General features: G+C 37.3%; 1 protein-coding gene and 1 long non-coding RNA gene across 12 annotated transcripts in view; one reads left to right on the plus strand and one right to left on the minus strand.

The window, feature by feature from the left end:
- The window catches only part of LOC105488914 (zinc finger protein 385D), a 988,258-nt gene that overhangs the window by 330,520 nt on the left and 630,294 nt on the right, over nt 1-27,444 (plus strand). The window lies entirely within an intron of this gene.
- Nucleotides 1-27,444, minus strand: part of LOC139361858 (uncharacterized) — a 157,575-nt gene that overhangs the window by 5,668 nt on the left and 124,463 nt on the right. For both annotated transcript variants that reach the window (XR_011619645.1, XR_011619644.1), the window contains 2 exons: nt 13,741-13,820; nt 9,346-9,490 (listed from right to left, as the gene is read on the minus strand). This is a non-coding gene — a long non-coding RNA (uncharacterized lncRNA). The remainder of the gene's footprint in view (nt 1-9,345; nt 9,491-13,740; nt 13,821-27,444) is intronic.

A 27,444-nucleotide genomic window follows, 5' to 3' on the forward strand; every position in this document is an offset into this window, starting at 1 on the left:
CAGAATCAATAGGGTATATAGAGATATACTGTATAAGAGGAGAATTTATTATGGTAACTGGCTCACATAATTATGAAGGCTGACGAGATCCACAATCTGCCATCTGCAAGCTAGAGACTCAAGAAAGCCAGTGTTGTAATTGAGTCCAAATTTAAAAGGCTGGGGATTAGGGGAGTTAAGGGTGTAACTCCTAGTCTGAGGTCAAAGTTCTGAGAACTGGGCAGGTAAGGCTGTATAACTCCTGGAATTTGAAGTTCTGAGAACCAGTAGCTCCCAATGTCCAAAGGCAAGAGAAAGTAGATGTCTCAGCTCCAGCGGAGAAAGAGAAAATTCACCCTTCCTTTACTTTTATCCAAGTCTATCTGGATCTTCAATGATTAGACGATGCCTGCCCACAGTGGTGAAGGTGGATCTTCTTTATTCAGTCTACTGAGTCAAATATTAATCTTCCAGAAACACCCACACAGTCACACCCAGAAATAATGTTTTACCAACTACCAGAGCATCCCTTAGCCCCGTCAAGTTAACACATAAAATTAATCCTCACAAGCATCTCTTATGGGTGGTTAGGCCCTGGGGATACAGCAGCAAACAAAATCGAAAAATCTCTGCTCTTTGAAACTTATATGTAGTCTTCAAAACAATGTGCTCCACATACCCATTGGAGAACTCAAAGGCATTCCAAGAAGCTGATGAAGGGTCTTAAGGGAATGTTTCCAGATTCACAACTTTGTACATACTCCACTCACCACCACCACCACCAACCCTATCATAAAGGACACTCCGGCTTTGCAAAAGAAAGATACATCTGTCAATCATCTATTTTGGGGCATTGTTTCATAGAAGAAAATATTCTTAAAACCAACCACAAGGTTGGTGTTGATCTTAAGAAAGTGAATGACCCCAATTATCTGGTTCTTGCTGCTGACTGCAACATAGACTCACCTGGGAAGCTTTAGAAATGCCAACACCCAGACTACACGCTCCTCCCTTTCGCACACACACAGTCCCTGTGGCCCTGTCTTCCTCTTCTTTTCCCTTTCTCTCCTTCCTCCCTCTTAAAAACATATCCACACACCTGTCACTGAATGAGAAGTCTTTAAATTAATGCTCAGTGCTGACCAAAGGGGTAGTCACTTCCAATGATTACACAGGGTCCCCTTTAAAGAAATAACTCCTGACAGGTTAATTCCTGAGCCAAGTCAGCTCCACCTCCAGGAATCCAGTGATTGCCCAGCTGCTTGGCCGTCCCAAACAATGTGTCCTACCAATGTCTGTTTCCTTTTCCTTAAATCAGACCTAGTATGAGGTTTAGGGGTGATTAAAATCAATCTCCCATGAATTTGATTATACTCTTAGCTAGTAAATATTCCTGAAAATGATTTAAAGAGGAAAAGACTTGGATTAACAGAAGACACCAAACTTCTTGCTATGGAGGTGGATAGTGGTCCCCCCTAACCACCAGCCATTTCTAATCTGGGCAACCCGCAGGGCTCTAACCAAATATACAAAGTAAATTATAAATTATGGTTAAAATTTCAGACTGGCTTCCAAAAGTTAACATATAAATTTGAAATGGTGTAGATTTTCAATACAAAATGTTTTAAAATAGAGTAATTAAAACATTTTATTTTATTTTATTTTATTTTTTATTTTTTGAGATGGAGTCTCGCTCTGTCGCCCAGGCTGGAGTGCAGTGGCCGGATCTCAGCTCGCTGCAAGCTCCGCCTCCCAGGTTCACGCCATTCTCCTGTCTCAGCCTCCCGAGTAGCTGGGACTACAGGCGCCCGCCACCTTGCCCGACTAGCTTTTTGTATTTTTTTAGTAGAGACGGGGTTTCACTGTGTTAGCCAGGATGGTCTCGATCTCCTGACCTCGTGATCCGCCCGTCTCGGCCTCCCAAAGTGCTGGGATTACAGGCTTGAGCCACCGCGCCTGGCCCAAAACATTTTAAAATATAAACAAAAGAAAACAAATGGTAATGTCCTATTTTTTCATTTAGACATCAATAAATTATTTAAATATGAAAACTCTCAAATTAGTTTATAATCCTGAAATTATTTGACAGTACTCATTTACCTGACTCTACCAAGATCTCCCCTGCCTTTCATGCCCTTTGACCAGTTAGGAGTTGGAACCATTGCCTCACTTTGTGTGATACCCATTATCCAGTTCTCTAAAGAGGCTATGAATAAGTAAAAAATGGGGAGAGCTGGAATGAGTAACCCATTTTGTCCAGTCCTTTTGAACAATAGGGTTCTATCCTGGCTTGAATCCCGGAGGCTTGGGTCTGAGGCAACTGTTGACAATAGGGGCAGCTTGTTGAATTAGCTAATATCAAATTCCCTTCTGTACTTTTTCATTCTTCAACTAAGCAACATTGTGTTGACTCTATCATTTGAAGCGAAAAGTATTCTAATACAGTTTGCTTTTTTCAATAAGAAATCAAATCAGATGGTGCCATAAAGTTGAATTATCAACTTATGACTTACCAATATTTTAAGGAACCACATTTCTTTTGACCAGCATGAACTTCCTTTCTGCCTTCTGTCAGCTTGTGTAGCATGGCGTAGAGCAGTGTGTATAGCCAACAAGAATTGTTTTAGTTTGGTCATCATTTATTCATTCATTCATTTATTCATTCACTTATTTTCCATTACTTTATTTGATTGGGATAAACAAGAATATGGCCTAAACGGCATGTTTGTCATAGCAAAACCATGAATTGTAATGATTTTCTCCATCAGTCTTTATTTCAATTTACCTATTTGTCCATTTACTGCTTCCAGGGTATGGAGGTCAGGAAAAGTAAATTGGGTTTTAAAAAGGTGAGGCCAGGCGCAGGGGCTTAAGCCTGTAATCCCAGCACTTTGGGAGGCCAAGGCAGGTGGATCACTTGAGGTCAGGAGGTCGAGACCAGCCTGACCAACATGATGAAACCCCGTCTCTACTAAAAATACAAAATTAGCTGGACGTGGTGGTGTGTGCCTGCCTGTAGTTCCAGCTACTCAGGAGGTTGAGACAGGAGAATTTCTTCAACACGGGAGGCAGAGGTTGCAGTGAGCCAAGATCATACCACGGCATTCCAGCCTGGGTGACAGAGTGAGACTCTATCTCAAAATAATAATAATAATAATAATAATTAAAAAGAAAATAAATAAATAATGTTTTGGAGTAATTTGCATCTGCTTTTATCCAATTTAATTGCAATATCAGTTGATATAGTAAAAGCATAATACCAATTTTCCTACTTCAAGTCCTTTCTAACACAGTTAATGTTAGCTAATATTAATTTTTAGTGTTAACTGCATTCCAGGAACAATGCTAGTCACTTTAAAATGATTATGTGATTTAATCCTTATAATCTATGAGGTGTGGGTAATATTATTCTTGTAATTTCTATTTCATAAACAGATAAACTGAGGTTGAGAAAATTTAATTAACTTGCCCAAAATTGTACAACTAGTGAGTGGATTAGCTAGAATTCATATCAGGTGTATGAATTTCTAAAGCCTGAGTTTTAAACACAAATATCTTGCACAGGGTCACATAGCAACTGATCAGATGTGATAGGTTAAATGATTAGTTTCAATATTTTGTTTCTCTGTTTTACTTCACACTCCCAACAAGTTCATGGAAGATGGAGTATATATTCCAACCTCTTCACTTCAGACTTATTCATGTGGCTTGCTTTGGCCAATGTAATTTTGGTGAAAATGATGTGATTAGAGACTTTATGATTGCATAATTACTTTCTTGTTCTGAGTAGCTACTAATAATTCAGCCTGGGCTCCACAGTGAGACACATGGAGCTAATTTGAATTGAACCTACAGCCTGTAGCCAAGGCCAGCCAAACAATCTCAGATTGACTGATTCCGGTCTACCCTCAGACCTGTAAGCATGAGAATAAATGACAATTGTTTCAATCCACTGAGTTTTTCTGTGGATTGTTACATAGCATTATTATGGCAATAGTTGATGTACACTGAACAATAGTTTTGAATTAAGCTGTCAAACTGCACCAACTGAATTTCATTTGTGGAGTTATTTTTGGTGGGTTTTATTGTTTTGTTTTTTGGTCAGAACCATTTTTAAACTTTCTTTTCTGTTTAATTGGAATGGCTTTAGGAAGATGTACACCCTATAATAGGTCATGGTTCCTAATACTCACTACAGTTTTATCTTGGGTGTCTTTCACCTGATGACATTCCCACCTAACTGATCCTTGATGGAATTTTAGCTTATCATCTTTGCCATGGTCTGTAATAGATAGCCCCTAAACTAACACATGGTTTATATTTTATCCCGTTCTTACTGTACTCTCTAGGTATCTGTATCACATTGAATTTTTAAGGGTCAGAAAAGTGAATAGATTGTGAAAGTCAGGAACAGATATTCATTATTTTTTATTGTTTAGTTTATTTAATATAAATATACAATTTTAAAACAAATACATAATATACAATGGATTAATATAATTTCAGAATCAGATAAAATCAGAGAAATTAACTCATTAAAAACTACTGAGTTCATGTGGCAAAACACATGTGGCCTTTGGTCAATTCAATGATTTAATCAAAAGTTAGATTTAGTCAAAAATTAGAACCTAGAAAAAAATGTTCAAACTCCTAGAAACATACAATCTACCAAAAAATCATGAAGAAATAGAAAATCTGAACAGACAAATAAAGAGCAAGCAAATTAAATCAATAATGAAATATTTCTTCTAAAGAAAAGCCCAGGATCTGATGATTTTACAGCTTAATTCTACCAACCTTTTTTTAAAAAAATGTGTGTGTGTGTGTGTGTGTGTGTGTGTGTGTGTGTGTGTGTGTTGACAGTCTTGCTCTGTCACCCAGGCTGGAGTGCAATGGCACAATCATGCCTCACTTGAGCCTCAACCTCTGGGGCTCAAGCAATCTTCCCACCCCAGCCTCCTGAGTAACTGGGGCTTTAAGCATGCACCACGAAGGACAACTAATTTTATTTTATTTATTTATTTTTTGTTTTAGAAACCTGATCTTCCTTTTTTGCCCAGGCTGGTCTCAAACTCCAGGCTCAAGCAATCCTCATGCCTTGATGCCTTGGTCTCCCAAATTGTTGGGATTACAGGCATAAGCCTCTGCACCCAGCCCCCAAAACATTTTAACTAAACTAATACCAATCCTTCTCAAACTTTTCCAAAAAATTAAAGAGGAGGAAATACTTACAATGATGCTAGCATTACCCTGATACCAAAGCCAGACAAGGACTTTACAAGGAAAGAAAACTATGGCTATTATTCCTGATGAACATAGATGCTAAATTCCTCAACAAAATATTAACCAAAATTCAATAGCCTATTAAGAGAATAACTCACCACGATCAAGTGAGATTTATTACTAGGATGCAAAGATGGCTCAATATATACAAATCAACAAATGTAATATACCACATTAACAGAATGAGGAACAAAAAATATATCATTTCAATAGATGCTGAAAATTGAGCATCTCCTCATGATAAAAACTCTCAACAAACAAGGTATAGGAAGAATCTATTTCAACACAATAAAGACCATATATGATAAGCCCACAGGTATTAATAACATCAAACTAAATTTTGAAAGCTTTTTCTCTAAGATTAGGAAGAAGGCAAAGATGCCCATTGTTGTCACTTTTATTCAATATAGTACTAGAGGGTGTAGTTAGAGCCATTAGGCAAGATAAAGATATAAAAGGCATCCGATGGGAAGGAGGGTGGAGAACAGGGGTACACTTATTTCTATTCATTTCTATTTGCAGACAGAATCCACCAAAAGAAACACACCCTATTAGAACTAATACACAAGTACAAAAAGTTGCAGGATAACTATCAACAAACAAAAATTAACAGCATTTTTTTTTTTTGAGATTAAGTTTCACTCTTGTTGCCCAGGCTGGAGTGCAGCGGCACAATCTCAGCTCACTGCACACTCTGCCTCCCAGGTTCAAGCGCTTCTCCCATCTCAGCATGCTGAGTATCTGGATTACAGGTGCCTACCACCATGCCCAGCTAATTTTTATATTTTTAGTGGAGATAGGGTTTCACCATGTTGGTCAGGGTGGTCTCAAACTCCTGACCTGAAATGATCCACCCACATCGGCCTCCCACAGTGCTAGGCTTACAGGCCCGAACCACCACGCCTGGCCAATTAACAGCATTTCTATACACTAACAATGAACTATCCAACAAAGAAAAAGTCAAGAAAATGGTCTGTAGATGAAAAATTATAAAACATCAATGAAAGAAATAGAACAAGATAAAGACAAATGAAAAGATATTCCATGTTCATGAATTGAAAGAATTAATAAATACTATTGTCCATACTATCCAAAGTGATCTAATTCAATGCAATTACTATCAAAATTCCAAAGACATTTTACACTTAAATGGAAAAAAAAATCCTAAAATTCACTTGGAATCACAAAACAATCCTAACATTCACTTGGAATCACAAAAGACCCAGAATAGCTAAAGCAATCTTGAGCATAAAGAACAAAGCCAAAGTCATCACATTACCTGATTTCAAAATTCACTGCAAAACTATAATAATCAAAACAACATGGTAACTGTTGTAAAAACAGACACATAGACCAATAGAACACAATGTAGAGCTCAGAAATAAATTCATGTACTTGTTGTCCATTGATTTTCAACAAAGATGTCCAGAACACACAACAGGGAAGTGATAGTCCCTTCAACAAATCGGGCTGGGAAAACTTGACATTCACATGCAAAATAATAAAATTTAATCCTTATCTTGCACCTCACTGAAAAATCAACTCACATGGATCAAAGACTTAAATATAAGACCTGGATCTATAAAACTACTAGAGGAAAGCCCCGTTATATTGGTTTGGGCAATGATTTTTTGAATATGGCCCAAAAGGCACAGGGAACAAAAGGAAGAATAGGCTTTTTTTCCAAAAGCAAATGGTATTATAGCAAACTAAAAAATATTCTGCATAGGAAAGGAAACAACGAATAGAGTAAAGAGATAGCCTACAGAAAAGGAAAAAAATGTTTGCAAACCACACATCTGGTAGGGGTCTATTATCCAAAAAATATATATGGAACTCAATTCAATAGTAAGTAAACAAATAACCTGATTTAAAAAAAAAAAATTTTAATGAACGGATGTTTCTCAAAAGAAGACATACAAATGACCACAAGTAAATGAAAACTGTTCAGCATCACTAATCATCAGGGAAATGCAAATTAAATCCACAATGAGCTATTACCTCAAATCTGTTAGAATGGCTATTAGCAAAAAGACCAAAGGTAGGTATTGGTGAAGATGTGAAGTGTTAAAAGGGAAGCCTTGTATATGATTGGTGGGAAAGTAAATTAGTACAGCCATTATGGAAAACAGTATGAAAATTCCTCAAAAAATTAAAAATAGAATTACCATGTGATTTGGCAATCCCATTTCTGGGCATACATCTAAAGAGTATACATCTAAGGGTATACTGATTTTATAAATCAGTATGTCAAATAGATAACTGAACTCCCATGTTCATTGAAGAAATATTCACAATAGCTAAGATATGAAATCAACCTACATATCCACCAATGATGAATGAATAAAGAAAATGTGTATATTTACGCACACAATGGACTATTCAGCATTAAACAGGAAGGAAATCCTGTCATTTGTAACAACATGGATGAGCTTGGAGGACATTATGTTATGTGAAATAAGACAGGCACAGAAAGACAAATACCACATGATCTTCCTTACATGTTGAATCTCAAAAAATTTAACTCATACAAGCAGAAAGTACAAGAGTGGTTACCAGAGGCTGAGGAGTGGGATATGGAAAGATATTGGTCAAAGAACACATAATTTCAATTAAAAGGAATAAGCACAAGAGATCTATTGTACATCATGGTGACTTTAGTTAGTATATTATATGTTTGAAAATTGCTGAGAGTAGATTGTTGAGGTAGATTTTAAGTGTTCTTACCACCACAAAAGAAAAGTATGTGAGCTGATGCATAGTCAAACTAATGCATAAATTAGCTTGATTTAGCCATTCTACAATGTATACATTTCAAAACATCATGTTGTGTACCATACATGTATACACTTTTTATTTGTCAATTACCAAGAACATCAGAAGCCTTCATTGTTGACAGAGAAATCAGGTGAACTGTTATTTATAGTCCAGTTACTGGTATAATTTATCTTAATTCATTACTGGCCACCCAAAAATTAATAAAAGATATATGTTCTTTCTTTATTCAAATTAGATATAATCTAATCTGGATTTATATTTCCCAGTTATCTAATGAATCTCGTATAGTATAAAGTGTTTCCAATTTCATATTTTCCTTTGTTTCATAGTTTATAAAATGAATTCCACATTTACTTTATAAAATAAATTGTTTCACCAAATACAATTCGACTTAGAAAAGTGCCTGTTGACCTATATATAATATCTGCGCCAAATGAAATAATGATCAAGATGACACTCAACTCTACCTAGTTGAGCTAGAAGTTAATTCACTAACTTTTCTTGAGTGAATTAATGAACAGGTGTTAAATTTCATAGGGGTTAAATGTAATTCATTCAGTAAATCTCAATCTATTTGCAATTGCTTATATGAATGAAGATGGAAAACTGATGCTTCATTAATATTAGTGGAAGAAGACAAGAAAATTGCTTTTCTTCAGTGGTAGCTCTTAAAACATTTCACTTAGCACACATGGGAAAAAATGTCTAGTAGATTTTTTGTTTGGATTAAATATCAACAAAACACTTTAAAGGGAATTTTAGCTGATCTACGATGTCTTTTTTATATAAACATAAAATATAGTGGGCTGTCAGGGCATTCTTTTTCAGAGAATGTCTCTATTGAGTATTATGGAACAGTGATAGCAACAGGAATAAGAGGACTGGTAACATACGGTTAATGAAACTGCAGCAAAAATGAGCAGTTTTAGAAAATAGAAGTTTATCTAGTCTACAGAAATGTGTATTGGTGCTTTGAATTGAAACCCTATATGAATATTTTTCTTTGACTTTTTCCTCTTAGTGGCCATTTGTTTATTCCACTTAGCAGATCTCCTGCTGCCCACTCCACTGTCATTTTGGTTGAAACAGTTGTGCTAGGCGACTATCATCAATTTTCCTCCCAGCTGAATCTGCCAAGGTTGACAATTATTATACTAACAAGTGCTTGTTCAGTAATGTTCAGTCATTCAGATTCCCTCCCTCATTATTTTTCTTCCCTGGAGGCAATTGATATGAATAGTCCCTTGCTCTTCACCTGGGGCTTAGAGATAGAGAAATTTGTTTAGATCTCTGTTATAATTCTACCTCTGATTAGTGGCAAAGAGTTTGAGTTTCGAGTTTCGAGTTTTACTTCTCAAGAGCAGCTGGGGCCCCAAGTAGCCATATAGAAATCGCCAGGTCATGATCTCAGTGTCTCCAGGCTTTACTAGTTGAGAGAATGGTCAGAAATCTGAAATACAAAAAAAACATAGAAATGTAGAAAACTTTCTACACTATGGGGGTGGTGTTAAGAGTGAAAAGTGGCACATGAAGAACTCACATCCGAATTTCTAAATACCTTGTTAGGGAACTGGAAATGGGGTAGAAATTAAAAGAGAAGTGGGAACTTGTAGGACTCTCTTCCTGGATTCACAGTAGAGGGGTTCCCAGTTCTGTGGAAGACCAGGCTCTCTTCTTGAGTTCTGGATTGCATCTCCCATTCCCATTTCTGAAAAGCCCCACTCCTTTCGCTCTTTACTGGAATATTTCCGTGAATTTATTACGTTATGTTTTATTATATGATACCAAGCAAAATGTTCTTTTATGTACCTCTCCCTATTCTGCACCATACTTCCAATTACAGCAAATCACTGTAAGGAAAGTTTCACATTCATCATCTCTTTTTCTCACAAAAAGGATGGGTTCATTTTCCCTCCTCCTCCCATTTCTCACATTTAGCTTAACTTCTTGTCTTTTGTTTCATGAGAAAGTTGAAGATCTTGGAAGAAAAGACTCCCACAACCAGCCTGCCTGCACGTGTATCTATTCTCTCCACCTTCCTTCCCAATAGAGCGGGTTAACCAAATGGCTCTTAGCAAAGCATAAACCTGTGCCCCGTATCCCGTTTCATAACTTACTAAAAACCTTTACTCCAAAATTCATCACCACCTTCCCTACACAATAAATTTCTCCCTTATCCAGAATATAAGGATATAACATCCTCTGCTTTTATTTAAAAATTGCTCTTCTCAGTATTAAAATACTTAAAGTGACTCTGCCTATGTCTTTTAAAAAAAAATTTATGTTTGTTTTTGTTTTTGTTGGCCTTGCTCTAGGAACTCTATCACCCAAATGCAATGGGCCAAAGGGTGCTCGAATCTAGGCCAGTTTGGGATGTGATTCAATCAAGCAGCCATTTTAGGACATGTACTAAACATTAGAGAAATAGTTTTAAAATACTGCCAATTAATTCAGATTTCCAAAGATGATGGGTTCCATTCCTAACAAAGTTATCACCTTTGAGTAAACAAATAAGTGAACAGTCACCCCTCACTGGTGCCAATTCATCTTTAAGCATTACTTTTGTGACTATCCATGCAGGCTGTACTGTACAATCACAGCATACCCACCAAATCCTGAGGTCAGTACTTAAAAAAAAAAAAAATGTTTTTCCCAGGTTTCGTGTTTCATCTCATTACCATGTTTCTTTGTTCCTCTTTAAGGGAAAACTTTATTTAAAGATCTGAGAATATTTGCTGACACTTCTACCTAATTTTCTTTCTTTTTTTTCCTCAACCTACTCCAGCTTGGACTGAGGATCTCAGGTCCTTGCTAGCTGTTGGTTGGAGGCCTCGCTCACTTCTTTGCTACATGGGCATCTTCTTAGGGCAGCTAGCTTTATCAAAGCAAGCATGCAAGTAGAGTCAGAGAGAGAGCAAGCAAGATTGTCGTCAGATTTTTATAGCCTAATGTTGGAAATGACAACCTGTCATTTTTGCCATATTATATTAGTTAGAAGCAAATCTTTAGGTCCAGCCACAGACAATGAGGTGAGACTGCAACAAGGTCTTGAAGACCCTGAGGCAAGGGTCACTGGTGGGGCATCCCTGAAGTTACCTACTACACTCTCTCCTCTGCTAGAAGAGAAGGCGGGAACTATAATGTCTTGTTCACTATACTGTACATCCTCAGCCTTTAGAACAATGTATAGGACATAATTATTACTCAATATTTACTTGCTCTTGCTGTTTTAACCAATATACAAGTAAATGTGTTTACATAAATAAATTTGATAATTATACTTTCCTTTGTTTTAAAATAGAATCATGTTTGAAACGCAACTCTGTATCTATGCCTATGTTTGTAGCATGCATGGTTTCAGTATGTTAAAAAATAATTAACAGTTTAGAATCTGGGCCACAGACCTCAACTATACGAAACATAATAATTCGTTCTCTAATCTTTGACAGTGTTTAAACTGTACATTGTTTTCAGTGCTTCCAATTAGCAAGATTTCTTTTTTAAGGCTTAAAAACTCTAGCCATGATTACATCATTGATAAATTTAGTGCTATTGTTTCGTTTTCTTAACATTAGGGATAAATAACCCAAAAGACTTTCTGCCTTGTTATGTGTAAACCAAATGACTGCAGCTTTATTCTCTGAGTGGAAAAAATGTCAAGGAATGATCGTGTGGCACAGTCAGCCACAATGGAGTTCTCAGTTTGGAGCCTTGTTAAGCTCTGAAACATTTCAATCTGTGACTGGGTTAATAAGATCCAAAAATTAGAGGGTTACAACTGATCCTAGTTGAGAAAATTAGAATTTTAGATTAGTCCCTTGAATTGGTGATTGCAAAGTTCACACTTCCCATGTAATATAGAATCCACATTTCACGTATGTCTGTGATCTTCCAAAGATAGCCAAACACGTTGAGATCAGGCATGAGAGTTTGTTTTGATTTTGAGCTGTAAGCAAAATCTGGATGTTCTTGCTTAAATTAGGCCTTTACAATAACTTCTGAGGGTGTTTACTGAGTTCTGGCCAATACCTTTTCTTAGTGAGACGATTCAGACTTTTGATCCTCTAGAGGAGTGAAACTTTGAAGAGAAGGAATGGGCGTTTTATGGGCTTTCCCAGCAGAGAAGTACATCACCAGAGCCTTATAGCTTTACCAAAAATTGGACCTGGATGACTACTGAGCTCTTGGAAATAGCTTGTTGTAAAAGAATTATGTGAATACCTTATAGTCTGTTTTACTGCAGAACAATACCTTAAGTTGTTCAACCTACCATATGTTTTGTAACACAAAGGAAAAACTTTTTTTTTAGCCCTATCACAACTAAGTATAGAAATGTACATGCATGGCAAAGAAAGTTTAAGTATTCATCATCAACTATGCAATAATAATAATGACTAAAATTGAGCACTTAATATGGGCCATACACTCATCTAAGTTCCTTGTGGGTATTAATAATTTAATACCACAACTCTAAAAGGAAGAGGCTATTATCATCATTTTGCAGATTAAGAAATGAGGTTTGTAGAGGATTCCCAGTTTCATACATAGTGAACAATGACACAAGAGTTTGGATCCAGGTAGTAGGATTCCTTGAATTCCAAGCTGGAAATACATAAGGCCAATTCTAGTCCCATGTTTGACCCAATCTGATAAACCTTAGGTAGCATATTTATGAGGTAGCTGCCTACTCACTAATTAACACCACTATGTTTCTCCTATTAAAACACATTTCCAACTTCTGTAAGGCATTAAAATACTGCTGAAAGTTTATACTGGTCTTAATTCAGCCACCAATAATTGCTTTGTATAAATCTACTTTTCTTTCCATATGAAATTCTTTCTTCAATGTTAGAACACAGATATTATAACCTCATTGAATTGTCCATTTTCCTACCTGAACTTCCCTTCCTGTTTTTTCAACCATTCCTCAAGTTTTATGTCTTCCAAGCACATTTATAAATCTCAATTGAATAGACACCAGCTCTTCAATATCTCCCTTAAAATGTGGTTTATAGCACCTAACACGGTATTTCAGTGTAATCAGTTAAGTGCAGATCAATATAAATATTGTCACTATTGCTGTAAACAATATACGTTGATCAATTCAGTCTGAGACTTTAGTGTTCAGATCACCCAGTTGGTTTATACTGAGTTTAATGGCATTGGAAAACCCCAAGAAATTTTTAATATTAATGATATTGTACTTAAGCTATGCCTTCCACATTCTGTATTTTAAAAATTGTTTTGAATTTTGTAGTCGATATGCATTTTACTTGTGGTTTTGCTTGATGTAACTTTAACACTTGGCTTAATGATTTCTGACTGATTTTCTTTGTATTACGCCACCTCTTCAACTTAACAATTCTTGTGGTTGTGTGGAGCTAAGTTTCTCTCTGGGGTGGGCATGGGATCCATGCCTTGCCAATCAGAGTACTACAGATACTACAGATGCCTGGCTATAGTCCAGTGTGAAAACATGGCCTATTTCAGAGCCAATGATATGCAACCATGTGTCATTTCTAGAGATTTTTTCAGAGAGTTTTTCTCTTCAACTAGACCTGAACCAGAGAGGGGTAGAATACCAACCCTTTTGATGACAGGAACTTGCTCAAGAGCCAACATAGAGGAAAACAGAGAAGAGAGTGACAGAGGGGGAGAACTTACCTAATGACATCTTTTGAAATCCCTTCATGTATTTACCTTTAATGTCCTCCTTTAGATTATATAGTTACTTGAGCCAATAAATGCGATTCTCTGCTTCTATACTAAGAACCACTGAACTGTACACAGAAAAAGAGAAAATCGTATAGTATATAAATTATATCTTAATTAAAATAAAACTTCCCCCACAAGAAACACTCTAGCAAGCAAGACACTTGACCATTGCAAACATAGCATGATATTTATTGCCTTTGTACTTCATTTCATTTACTCGATTTTTTCTAGTCTGTCAATGTTTTTGAAATTCTGATTCTATCAGCCTTCTATCCTAGCTTCGCAGCATCAGCAAATTGAATAAGATAGTCTTTTCTGTGTTTCCCTAAACTGTAGACCAAAAATTTCCAAGTCTCCTGAAGTCTAAGACTTTGTTTCCATAATTCTTTACAGTATCCAAAAAACATACCAACATACCATATGAGACTATCTACACATTTAATAACCCATTCAGAAAACCTGTGATTAGCATTATTTCTTTTTATCAATGTGTGGTTTCTGAAATTTATTTTTCTCCACTTTAGCAAATCAAAATTGCAATTTCCCATCACCCATCAGGACTGTAGCCTCTGGAGTCTCATTGCTGTGATTGCAACCCTTGATCTGTAACACATTTTTTGTTTAATGTTGGACACATTAATCAGTCTCTATGAACTTAAGTTTCCTTATCTATAAAATGACATAATAACCAAACCTTCCTTAAAGTGTAGTAAGAATTAAATTTGAATAATATGAAGAATTTGGTCTTGTGTCAATTAGAATTACAGCAGACAACAGATGATATACTCAAATTAGGATAATTTGTAAAAGATTTAATAAAAGAAACATTTACAAAGATATGGGCTATGTGGAAGGAAAATCACGAGGGAATTGGTGAAGTTGACCTCACCCTGGACCTATGCAATGAGAGGAGGGAGCAGTTGCAGAAACTCAAGAAGAGGAGAGTTAGGTACATACTGAAATCTTGAGATGTGGTCATTAGTAAGAGTGCATGGCCAGGTTGATGCAACAGTGCATGGCGGGAGCAGGCGGCTAAATATTCAGCCTCATGATCCTCCTTGTTTCTGATCTCCTGCTAGGTTTCCCAATGGCTACATCCAATTCAAAGTCAGAGGACAAGGGAGCCAGTGGTAGCAGTCAATGTAGATTAGCCTTTCAGTTATAGAAAAGGGTGGAAAAGGATGAAGAGTGGTACTAAAGAAGAAAAGGGAAGAAAGACATCCAGCAAAAACTCAACTCCTAAAACGGTGTACCCTCCAAGTTATTTAGTTATAATATTCAGACTCTCTAAGAATCCTGGGGTGTAATTTGCCTGGATTTGCAATGAATTTAACATGAAGCTGTGGTTTCTCCTTTTTTATATTATATATTAGGTTGAATGAAATTGTTATTTTGTAGGTCAAAAGTAGCTTAATGCTTAGACTTTTATATAGTTCAAAGTAATATACTAGACTTGACTCCTCTCTAGTCTGACGTAACTAGGATTTAGGTTACATTTTGAGTAAAGAGAGAATGATGAAAATTTTGGCTGGAATGGTAGACTGGAGACAGGAAGATAAGGGCATTGGATGCCATGCTAAGTTCTAAATTTACCATGTACTAGTTGAGAAGCCACTGAAAATGTTAAAACTGGGGTGTGATGCTATCAGGCCTGATTTTAGGAAGTTGACATTTTCTGGGAATAGCATGCCATCTGCCCCTAACAATGAGCCTGCTTATACATAGCCTTATTATTTTTATTTTTATTTTTTGGCTTGGATTATAGCCAAATCGACAGTGTTTATTGTTACTAGTATTTTTAGAAGCTTCCATTCATCATTCACATCAGTCAAATGGACATCCTTAGAGGTTTTTTGCTACTTTTTACATAGTTTTGCTATATGCTTCCACTTCTGGCTCATTTACGTGGTTTGCATAGGGATCATTTGTAATTATTTTGCTAACATTACATAGTGAGAGCCCATAACCTGTTCAGACCACTACATAAATTACAAGGTATTGTTAAAATGAAAGATAAAATTATTTGATTATAATTTAGAGACTCTTCATTGAGTCATGCCTGATCATATTTATTATAACTTTGTTACAATAAAAATATATATATTTATATATAATAAAAATATGTACTATATATTTATATATAATAAAAAATAAAATATAACCTTATATTTGTTATGATAGACACAATAATGACCATGTTCATCACTTCAGTGCACATTTTTAAAACATGCTTAACTACAGGAGTTAGGGTATATATTTTTTCCTTAATGTGTATGAAATCTATAATCTTAACATTCATTATCAAGATCTAAAATTCTTGATGCTAATATATTTAACTTTTTGTTGATTAGATCCAAAAGAATTAGAATTAAATTTCCAAATTAAGCTAGTTTTTTCAAACTTTTGATTAAACTGTTAAAAAAGCAAATGAGGAGTGTGTTTCAAACTGTGCTTTTAGTAGAATAAATTTTATTTCAGCCTGTAGATTATAATAATGATGACAACAATAGTGCTAATAACATGTGCCAATGTTAACTCTGCTCCAGTCTCCGTTTTAACTATTGCATATATCATTTAATTGCTCTCACCAACTCTGTAAAACAGGTGCTACTGAAGTAACTGAGGCCAAGAAAAATTAGGTAACAAGTCCAAGGGCATACTGATAATAAGTGAGAAATCCAGTATTCTAAGCTAGGCAATTTGACTCCAGGGATTAGAAAAGTAGTCCCAATTTATAGTTTCCTCAGGTAATTTAAGAGTCCATCTCTACCACATTTTTATCTTTCTTGAATGTTTTGTAATTTCAATCAGGAAAACTCCTTCATGTGTCATTATTCAACTTGTTATCTCCCATACATCTTAGTTCAGCAATTTGCTCTTGGTTGGTGCCAAATAAACCCAGATGGAGTTCAATTTCATATGCCATATACTCATATCACTACTATTTCTTTCCATTTTTCTTTTCTCAGTTAAGTATTTTCCACTATTTCCTTTCCCTTGGTTTGTGAATTTCTCGATGGGTCAGTTTTCTTGTCAATTGATATTACTCACATGCTTTTCCTACTGAATTCATTTTATGTTTAGAAGATATATTCCAATCATTTATCTCATTGGGCCAAAACTTGATTATATCTTTCTTATCACAGTTACCAGTCTGCCTTAATATATATATTTGGTTGATTAACTGTGATCTGCTTTGGCGAAAAGTGATTATGTCCTGTATTCTTCCATGCTGTTTACCTCTGAGAAGAATTGAGTACCTTCTCCCCCATGAATCCTTTCCCTTTCATCTGAGGTTCTCAATTGATATAACTTCTACTGTTATAACCATATTTTTTTCTCTAACTATTGTACATTATTGAATTTCATTCATATCATTTTAAATACTCATGGTGGAGTTAGGATTCCTGCCAGGATATCCTTGTCTTCTTTTTCCAAGGCATCAAGGCTCAGAAAAATACATACATCTTATTTTGACTCTTCATTTTCCATTTCTGCTTTTCTCTTTTTTTTTTTTCTTATTTGTTTATTTTTTTTAAATATAAAAGACAACTTAAAGAAAGAAAAAGTAAACTTCCCATAATTAAAAGGTAAACAAACAAAAGCAACAAAAACAAAAAAGCCCAATGCCTGGGTACAGCAGCTTGAGGTCCTAATTTAGTAGGTCTAGAATGGCATCTGGGCTTTGACATATTTTGAAACTCTTTAGGTGATTTAATGTGTAGGTGGAAATGTGATCTTCTGGAACTACACTGTCCACTATGGTAGCCACTAGTGACATGTGGCTATATACATTTAAATTTAAACTAATTAAATAGTATTAAGAATTTAGTTGCCTAGTAACGGTAGGCACATTTCCAATGCTCAACTGTCACATGTGGCTGGGTTGGTACTTACCATCTTGGACAGCACAGAATAACTTTTCTTTTTTTTTTTTTTAATTTATTTATTATTATTGTACTTTAAGTTGTAGGGTACATGTGCATAACGTGCAGGTTTGTTACATATGTATACTTGTGCCATGTTGGTGTGCTGCACCCATCAACTCATCATTTACATCAGGTATAACTCCCAATGCAATCCCTCCCCCGTCCCCCCTCCCCATGATAGGCCCCTGTGTGTGATGTTCCCCTTCCTGAGTCCAAGTGATCTCATTGTTCAGTTCCCACCTATGAGTGAGAACATGTGGTGTTTGGTTTTCTGTTCTTGTGATAGTTTGCTAAGAATGATGGTTTCCAGCTGCATCCATGTCCCTACAAAGGATGCAAACTCATCCTTTTTGGTGGCTGCATAGTATTCCATGGTGTATATGTGCCACATTTTCTTAATCCAGTCTGTCACTGATGGACATTTGGGTTGATTCCAAGCCTTTGCTATTGTGAATAGTGCTGCAATAAACATACGTGTGCATGTGTCTTTATAGCAGCATAATTTATAATCCTTTGGGTATATACACAGTAACGGGATGGCTGGGTCATATGGTACATCTAGTTCTAGATCCTTGAGGAATCGCCATACTGTTTTCCATAATGGTTGAACTAGTTTACAATCTCACCAACAGTGTAAAAGTGTTCCTATTTCTCCACATCCTCTCCAGCACCTGTTGTTTCCTGACTTTTTAATGATCGCCATTCTAACTGGTGTGAGATGGTATCTCATTGTGGTTTTGATTTGCATTTCTCTGATGGCCAGTGGTGATGCGCATTTTTTCATGTGTCTGTTGGTTGTATGAATGTCTTCTTTTGAGAAATGTCTGTTCATATCCTTTGCCCACTTTTTGATGGGGTTGTTTGTTTTTTTCTTGTAAATTTGTTTGAGTTCCTTGTAGGTTCTGGATATTAGCCCTTTGTCAGATGAGTAGATTGCAAAAATTTTCTCCCATTCTGTAGGTTGCCTGTTCACTCTGATGGTAGTTTCTTTTGCTGTACAGAAGCTCTTTAGTTTAATGAGATCCCATTTGTCAATTTTGGCTTTTGCTGCCGTTGCTTTTGGTGTTTTAGACATGAAGTCTTTGCCCATGCCTATGTCCTGAATGGTACTACCTAGGTTTTCCTCTAGGATTTTTATGGTATTAGGTCTAACATTTAATTCTCTAATCCATCTTGAATTAATTTTCGTGTAAGGAGTAAGGAAAGGATCCAGTTTCAGCTTTCTACTTATGGCTAGCCAATTTTCCCAGCACCATTTATTAAATAGGGAATCCTTTCCCCATTTCTTGTTTCTCTCAGGTTTGTCAAAGATCAGATGGCTGTAGATGTGTGGTATTATTTCTGAGGACTCTGTTCTGTTCCATTGGTCTATATCTCTGTTTTGGTACCAGTACCATGCTGTTTTGGTTACTGTAGCCTTGTAGTATAGTTTGAAGTCAGGTAGCGTGATGCCTCCAGCTTTGTTCTTTTGACTTAGGGTTGTCTTGGAGATGCGGGCTCTTTTTTAGTTCCATATGAACTTTAAAGCAGTTTTTTCCAATTCTGTGAAGAAACTCATTGGTAGCTTGATGGGGATGGCATTGAATCTATAAATTACCTTAGGCAGTATGGCCATTTTCACGATATTGATTCTTCCTATCCATGAGCATGGTATGTTCTTCCATTTGTTTGTGTCCTCTTTTATTTCACTGAGCAATGGTTTGTAGTTCTCCTTGAAGAGGTCCTTTACATCCCTTGTAAGTTGGATTCCGAGGTATTTTATTCTCTTTGAAGCAATTGTGAATGGAAGTTCATTCATGATTTGGCTCTCTGTTTGTCTGTTACTGGTGTATAAGAATGCTTGTGATTTTTGCACATTAATTTTGTATCCTGAGACTTTGCTGAAGTTGCTTATCAGCTTAAGGAGATTTTGGGCTGAGACAATGGGGTCTTCTAAATATACAATCATGTCATCTGCAAACAGGGACAGTTTGACTTCTTCTTTTCCTAACTGAACACCCTTGATTTCTTTCTCTTGCCTAATTGCCCTAGCCAGAACTTCCAACACTATGTTGAATAGGAGTGGTGAGAGAGGGCATCCCTGTCTTGTGCCAGTTTTCAAAGAGAATTTTTCCAGTTTTTGCCCATTCAGTATGATATTGGCTGTGGGTTTGTCATAAATAGCTCTTATTATTTTGAGGTACGTTCCATCAATACCGAATTTATTGAGCGTTTTTAGCATGAAGGGCTGTTGAATTTTGTCAAAAGCCTTTTCTGCATCTATTGAGATAATCATGTGGTTCTTGTCTTTGGTTCTGTTTATATGCTGGATTATGTTTATTGATTTGCGAATGTTGAACCAGCCTTGCATCCCAGGGATGAAGCCCACTTGATCATGGTGGATAAGCTTTTTGATGTGTTGCTGAATCCGGTTTGCCAGTATTTTATTGAGGATTTTTGCATCGATGTTCATCAGGGATATTGGTCTAAAATTCTCTTTTTTTGTTGTGTCTCTGCCAGGCTTTGGTATCAGGATGATGTTGGCCTCATAAAATGAGTTAGGGAGGATTCCCTCTTTTTCTATTGATTGGAATAGTTTCAGAAGGAATGGTACCAACTCCTCCTTGTACCTCTGGTAGAATTCAGCTGTGAATCCATCTGGTCCTGGACTTTTTTTGGTTGGTAGGCTATTAATTATTGCCTCAATTTCAGAGCCTGCTATTGGTCTATTCAGGGATTCAACTTCTTCCTGGTTTAGTCTTGGAAGAGTGTAAGTGTCCAGGAAATTATCCATTTCTTCTAGATTTTCCAGTTTATTTGCATAGAGGTGTTTATAGTATTCTCTGATGGTAGTTTGTATTTCTGTGGGGTCGGTGGTGATATCCCCTTTATCATTTTTAATTGCATTGATTTGATTCTTCTCTCTTTTCTTCTTTATTAGTCTTGCTAGTGGTCTGTCAATTTTGTTGATCTTTTCAAAAAACCAACTCCTGGATTCATTGATTTTTTGGAGAGTTTTTTTGTGTCTCTATCTCCTTCAGTTCTGCTCTGATCTTAGTTATTTCTAGCCTTCTGCTAGCTTTCGAATGTGTTTGCTCTTGCTTCTCTAGTTCTTTTAATTGTGATGTTAGAGTGTCAATTTTAGATCTTTCCTGCTTTCTCTTGTGGGCATTTAGTGCTATAAATTTCCCTCTACACACTGCTTTAAATGTGTCCCAGAGATTCTGGTATGTTGTATCTTTGTTCTCATTGGTTTCAAAGAACATCTTTATTTCTGCCTTCATTTCGTTATGTACCCAGTAGTCATTCAGGAGCAGGTTGTTCAGTTTCCATGTAGTTGAGCGGTTTTGATTGAGTTTCTTAGTCCTGAGTTCTAGTTTGATTGCACTGTGGTCTGAGAGACAGTTTGTTATAATTTCTGTTCTTGTACATTTTCTGAGGAGTGCTTTACTTCCAATTACGTGGTCGATTTTGGAGTAAGTACGATGTGGTGCTGAGAAGAATGTATATTCTGTTGATTTGGGGTGGAGAGTTCTATAGATGTCTATTAGGTCTGCTTGCTGCAGAGATGAGTTCACTTCCTGGATATCCTTGTTAACTTTCTGTCTCGTTGATCTGTCTAATGTTGACAGTGGAGTGTTGAAGTCTCCCATTATTATTGTATGGGAGTCTAAGTCTCTTTGTAAGTCTCTAAGGACTTGCTTTATGAATCTGGGTGCTCCTGTATTGGGTGCATATATATTTAGGATAGTTAGCTCTTCCTGTTGAATTGAACCCTTTACCATTACGTAATGGCCTTCTTTGTCTCTTTTGATCTTTGATGGTTTAAAGTCTGTTTTATCAGAGACTAGTATTGCAACCCCCGCTTTTTTTTGTTCTCCATTTGCTTGGTAAATCTTCCTCCATCCCTTTATTTTGAGCCTATGTATGTCTCTGCGTGTGAGATGGGTCTACTGAATACAGCAGACTGATGGGTCTTGACTCTTTATCCAGTTTGCCAGTCTGTGTCTTTTAATTGGAGCATTTAGTCCATTTACATTTAAGGTTAAGATTGTTATGTGTGAACTTGATCCTGCCATTATGATATTAACTGGTTATTTTGCTCGTTAGTTGATGCAGTTTCTTCCTAGCCTCGATGGTCTTTACGTTTTGGCATGTTTTTGCAATGGCTGGTACCGGTTGTTCCTTTCCATGTTTAGTGCTTCCTTCAGGGTCTCTTGTAAGGCAGGCCTAGTGGTGACAAAATCTCTAAGCATTTGCTTATCTGTAAAGGATTTTATTTCCCCTTCACTTATGAAACTTAGTTTGGCTGGATATGAAATTCTGGCTTTAAAATTCTTTTCTTTAAGAATGTTGAATATTGGCCCCCACTCTCTTCAGGCTTGTAGAGTTTCTGCCGAGAGATCTGCTGTTAGTCTGATGGGCTTCCCTTTGTGGGTAACCCGACCTTTCTCTCTGGCTGCCCTTAAGATTTTTTCCTTCATTTCAACTTTGGTGAATCTGGCAATTATGTGTCTTGGAGTTGCTCTTCTCGAGGAGTATCTTTGTGGCATTCTCTGTATTTCCTGGATTTGAATGTTGGCCTGCCCTACTAGGTTGGGGAAGTTCTCCTGGATGATATCCTGTAGAGTGTTTTCCAACTTGGTTCCATTTTCCCCCTCACTTTCAGGCACCCCAATCAGACGTAGATTTGGTCTTTTTACATAATCCCATACTTCTTGCAGGCTTTGTTCATTTCTTTTTGTTCTTTTTTCTTTTGGTTTCTCTTCTCGCTTCATTTCATTCATTTGATCCTCAATCGCAGATACTCTTTCTTCCAGTTGATCGAGTCGGTTACTGAAGCTTGTGCATTTGTCACGTATTTCTCGTGTCATGGTTTTCATCTCTTTCATTTCGTTTAGGACCTTCTCTGCATTAATTACTCTAGCCATCAATTCTTCCACTTTTTTTTCAAGATTTTTAGTTTCTTTGCGCTGGGTACGTAATTCCTCCTTTAGCTCTGAGAAATTTGATGGACTGAAGCCTTCTTCTCTCATCTCGTCAAAGTCATTCTCCGTCCAGCTTTGATCCGTTGCTGGCGATGAGCTGCGCTCCTTTGCCGGGGGAGATGCGCTCTTATTTTTTGAATTTCCAGCTTTTCTGCCCTGCTTTTTCCCCATCTTTGTGGTTTTATCTGCCTCTGGTCTTTGATGATGGTGATGTACTGATGGGGTTTGGGTGTAGGTGTCCTTCCTGTTTGATAGTTTTCCTTCTAACAGTCAGGACCCTCAGCTGTAGGTCTGTTGGAGATTGCTTGAGGTCCACTCCAGACCCTGTTTGCCTGGGTATCAGCAGCAGAGGCAGCAGAAGATAGAATATTTCTGAACAGCGAGTGTACCTGTCTGATTCTTGCTTTGGAAGCTTCCTCTCAGGGCTGTACTCCACCCTGTGAGGTGTGGGGTGTCAGACTGCCCCTAGTGGGGGATGTCTCCCAGTTAGGCTACTCAGGGGTCAGGGACCCACTTGAGCAGGCAGTCTGTCCCTTCTCAGATCTCAACCTCCGTGTTGGGAGATCCACTGCTCTCTTCAAAGCTGTCAGACAGAGTCGTTTGCATCTGCAGAGGTTTCGGCTGTGTTTGTTATTGCCTTGTCCCCAGAGGTGGAGTCTACAGAGACAGGCAGGTTTCCTTGAGCTGCTGTGAGCTCCACCCAGTTCGAGCTTCCCAGCAGCTTTGTTTACCTACTTAAGCCTCAGCAATGGCGGGCGCCCCTCCCCCAGCCTCGCTGCTGCCTTGCCGGTAGATCACAGACTGCTGTACTAGCAATGAGGGAGGCTCCGTGGGTGTGGGACCCTCCCGGCCAGGCGTGGGATATGATCTCCTGGTGTACCTGTTTGCTTAAAGCGCAGTATTGGGGTGGGAGTTACCCGATTTTCCAGGTGTTGTGTGTCTCAGTTCCCCTGGCTAGGAAAAGGGATTCCCTTCCCCCTTGCGCTTCCCAGGTGAGGCAATGCCTCGCCCTGCTTCAGCTCTCGCTGGTTGGGCTGCAGCAGCTGACCAGCACCGATCCTCCTCCTCCGGCACTCCCCAGTGAGATGAACCCAGTACCTCAGTTGAAAATGCAGAAATCACGGGTCTTCTGTGTCACTCGCACTAGAAGTTGGAGACTGGAGCTGTTCCTATTCGGCCATCTTGCTCCGCCCTCCCTGCTTTTCTCTTTTTAACTATATGTTGGGAAAAACTGTGAAAGTACCACCTGTGTCCCTAATCGTTTATTAGCAAGCCACTGGCAAACTATGTGTTTCCACTGCCTGGAACTCATAACAAGATCCACAATATTTTTAGATCCTAGAATCCTCTTCATTTTTCTGCGGAGTGGTCATAATTTTGGAGTCTACATTCTACATCTTAGACCACAACCCTTTATTTCTTTCAGAAAGTCCCCTTGGAAACACTCATGGCCCATTGCTTGTTTTCTAGAGGTCTCCTTGATTAAGTGGGGGTTTGAGAGAATACTGCTTTTAGGTTGATCTGGCTACTTAACTTTCTCCACTTCTACATTTTTACCATTATGACAATTTATCAAAGACAATTACTTAATCAAACACCCAGAAATTAGGTCACAGTATTAAAAAACAAACAAGTTTTAAAACTAATTTTAAAATGTTGTTTTTCAGAAACCATCTTTTATGGTTTGTGTTCTGTTATGCTCTGGGCTTAACTGATAAGTATTGGATTTCTGTTTTTAATGAAAAGGGAATTATACTTGGATTTAGTGCAGCATTTTGCTTAACATTCAAAATATCTTTTAAAAGATAGGAGAAGATATTGCCAAATGGGCACTGAAAACAAGACTGTGCAGTCCTCTTTCTCATAATTTAAATGGAATTATTTTGACCTATGAGGACAAGGTTGAAAAGTTTTACCTTTCCTTCTTAGCATACCGGTTGCGTTGAACCCAGTTATTTTTAATAGTGATCAAACTAAATGATACAAGTAACTTAACACACTTCATCCAGAACATTTTATGTTCACTTTATAGTTCACTGATACCCAAATGTAAGATAACATTAGTTTATTCAATGTTTAGTGATTTTCTTGCATGAACAACAGTATATAAATCGACAATGTTGACTTTATGTACAAATCTACAAAGTTGACTTTATGTACAAATTTCATGTAGAAAACAATATAAAAATTAAATGGTACCATTTTATAATTTTTTCCTATTGATATGTTTTAAAGTATTTGACATGTAAATCATGAAATACTATTATACTGTAGGATAAATTCAACATATCTCTGGGCTGACTTTAAGTTTTTTAATGAAATTATATACATTTCTTTCACCTATAATATCAAGGACAGTTTTAAAATGTAAAATATTTTCTCTGATTACTGCTGTTTTACCATGTCTAAAGATACTTACTATTTTTTTTGAGACAGAGTCTCGCTCTGTCTCCCAGGCTTGCATGCAGTGGTGCCATCTTGGCTCACTGCAAGCTCCGCCTCCCAGGTTCTTGCCATTCTCCTGCCTCAGCCTCCCAAGTAGCTGGGACTACAGGCGCCTGCCACCACACATGGCTAATTTTTTGTATTTTTAGTAGAGACGGGGTTTCACCGTGTTAGCCAGGATGGTCTCGGTCTCCTGACCTCATGATCCACCCACCTTGGCCTCCCAAAGTGCTGGGATTACAGGCGTGAGCCACCGCGCCTGGCTGGTACTTATATTTTAATATGTATTGAGTTATTCTTGAATTAAAACATTTGTGAAATTATAATATTCTTTAAAATAGCAGGTCTGCAAGAAAACTGGATTGTATTAACATTTTTTATACCACTTATGAGGTTATTTGATAGCTCCAACATCTATTTCTTTTGTTGTACAATGTCTTAAATACATGATATTAGTACATATTTTTACAATTCAAATTGATTTATTTCTTTCTCCTCATTTTAAATTGCTTTCTGTAAAGAATTTTACCATGTAAATTCTGCTTTTTGAGATCAAATTTACAATAATTATGGTGGGCTGTATCTTAGTTTGGGCTGCTAAGACTAAGACTTGGTGGCTTATAAATAACAGAAATTATTTTCTCACAGTTCTGGAGGCTGGAAGTTGAAACTGGGGTGCTGGCACGGTCAGGTTTTCATGAGGGCCGTTTTCCAGGTTACAAATTGCCAACTTCTTGTTTTGTCTTCATATGGCTGGGAGCAGGGAGAGGAAGCAAACTCTCTATTGACTCCTATAAGATCACTAATTTCATTCATGAGAACTTCGCCCTGAAGACCTCATCTAATTCTAATCTCCCAAAGTCCTCATCTCATAATGCAATCACATTGGGGAATAAAGTTTCAAGATATTAATTTTGGGGGAACACAAACATTCAGTCCACAGCAGGGTGTTAATATAATGTACTATCCTGATAAGATGGTTAAGCATCTCGGTTTGCTCCGGACTTATAGGGTTCTCTGAAAGCAGGACTTTACGTTTTAAAACGGGGACTATCCTAAGCAAACCGTCCCAGGTTTCCTGGAGAAAGTCGTTGCTCAGCACACAGGATTTTCAGTATCAAAACAAGGAAAGCTCTGGGTGAAGCAGAATGAATTGGTAACCTTACATCCTGATTATAGATTTTAATTTAGAGAATTTTTAGTCATAATGCTTGGTAACTGAAGTGAGTAGTAAAGATAATCCATTGTAACCTACTACTGGAACTACTACAGTCAGACTGCTCAAATAAGGTGTTCTACAGAAAATTGCTTTTCATGTCTTTAATTTCTTCTCAATCACAGATTGTTCAAGGAATATAGTAGACATAGTTCTTGTTATAATCACTTTAATTTCTTTGGTGACCATTCATCGAGGGATTTTAGTTTGCATTTTGCTCTCAGAATGCATTTCTCTGGGTGGTTATACTGAACACTGACAGATACTACCTCCTTCTGTGACACACTCATAATTTCAGTGAAATTTTAGGTCTTTTAAAATATGTTCCATTCCCTTTCCTTCAAAAAGATTTCCCTGGTTCCATCAGCTTATATCTTTAACTCATCTCACTGTGCATTATTATTATTTTTTTGGAGGTAGTCTTGCTCTGTCGCCCAGGCTGGAGTGCAGTGGCCTGATCTTGGCTCGCTGCAACCTCCGTTTCCTGGGTTCAAGTGATTCTCATGCCTCAGCTTCCAGAGTAGCTGGGATGACAGGTATGCACCACCATGCAAGGCTGATATTTGTATTTTTAGTAGAGATAGAGTTTCACCATGTTGCCCAGGCTGGTCTCCAACTCCTGAGCTCAGGCTATCCACCGCCTCAGCCTCCTAAAGTGCTAGGATTACAAGAGTGAGCCACTGTGCCTGGCCTCACTGTTCATTCTATACTCTTTGACCTCACAGCATGGAATCAAAATGTCTTGGGCAGAAATTCGATCTCTGAATTTTGATTCTGTCTTCTTCAGTCTGCAGTATAGCACAGTGGCTAAGAGAAAGAGTTGTATATCCAAATGATGCAGATCAAACTTACACGCTACTATTTGCTAGTTGTGGGACCTTGGGCAAGTTACTTTACCTCTCTGTGCCTCAGTACTCTCAAATGCTTAATTAGGATGATAATGGGAACTCTAACTCTTAGGGGTAATTGTGAAGGTTAAAATTAATGCATCTAACGCATGCAAATCAGTCCAGAGCATATAGTAAGTACTCAGTAAGCATTAGTATTATTAATCCTGATTTTTTTTCAGCCAACCCTATAAGTTACCATTTATCTAAATGCCCTTTCCCTAACCCCCGCTTTTATTTGATTG

This window comes from Macaca nemestrina, chromosome 2 (assembly GCF_043159975.1).
Source record: "Macaca nemestrina isolate mMacNem1 chromosome 2, mMacNem.hap1, whole genome shotgun sequence".
In the NCBI taxonomy this organism is placed as follows: Eukaryota; Metazoa; Chordata; class Mammalia; order Primates; family Cercopithecidae; genus Macaca; species Macaca nemestrina.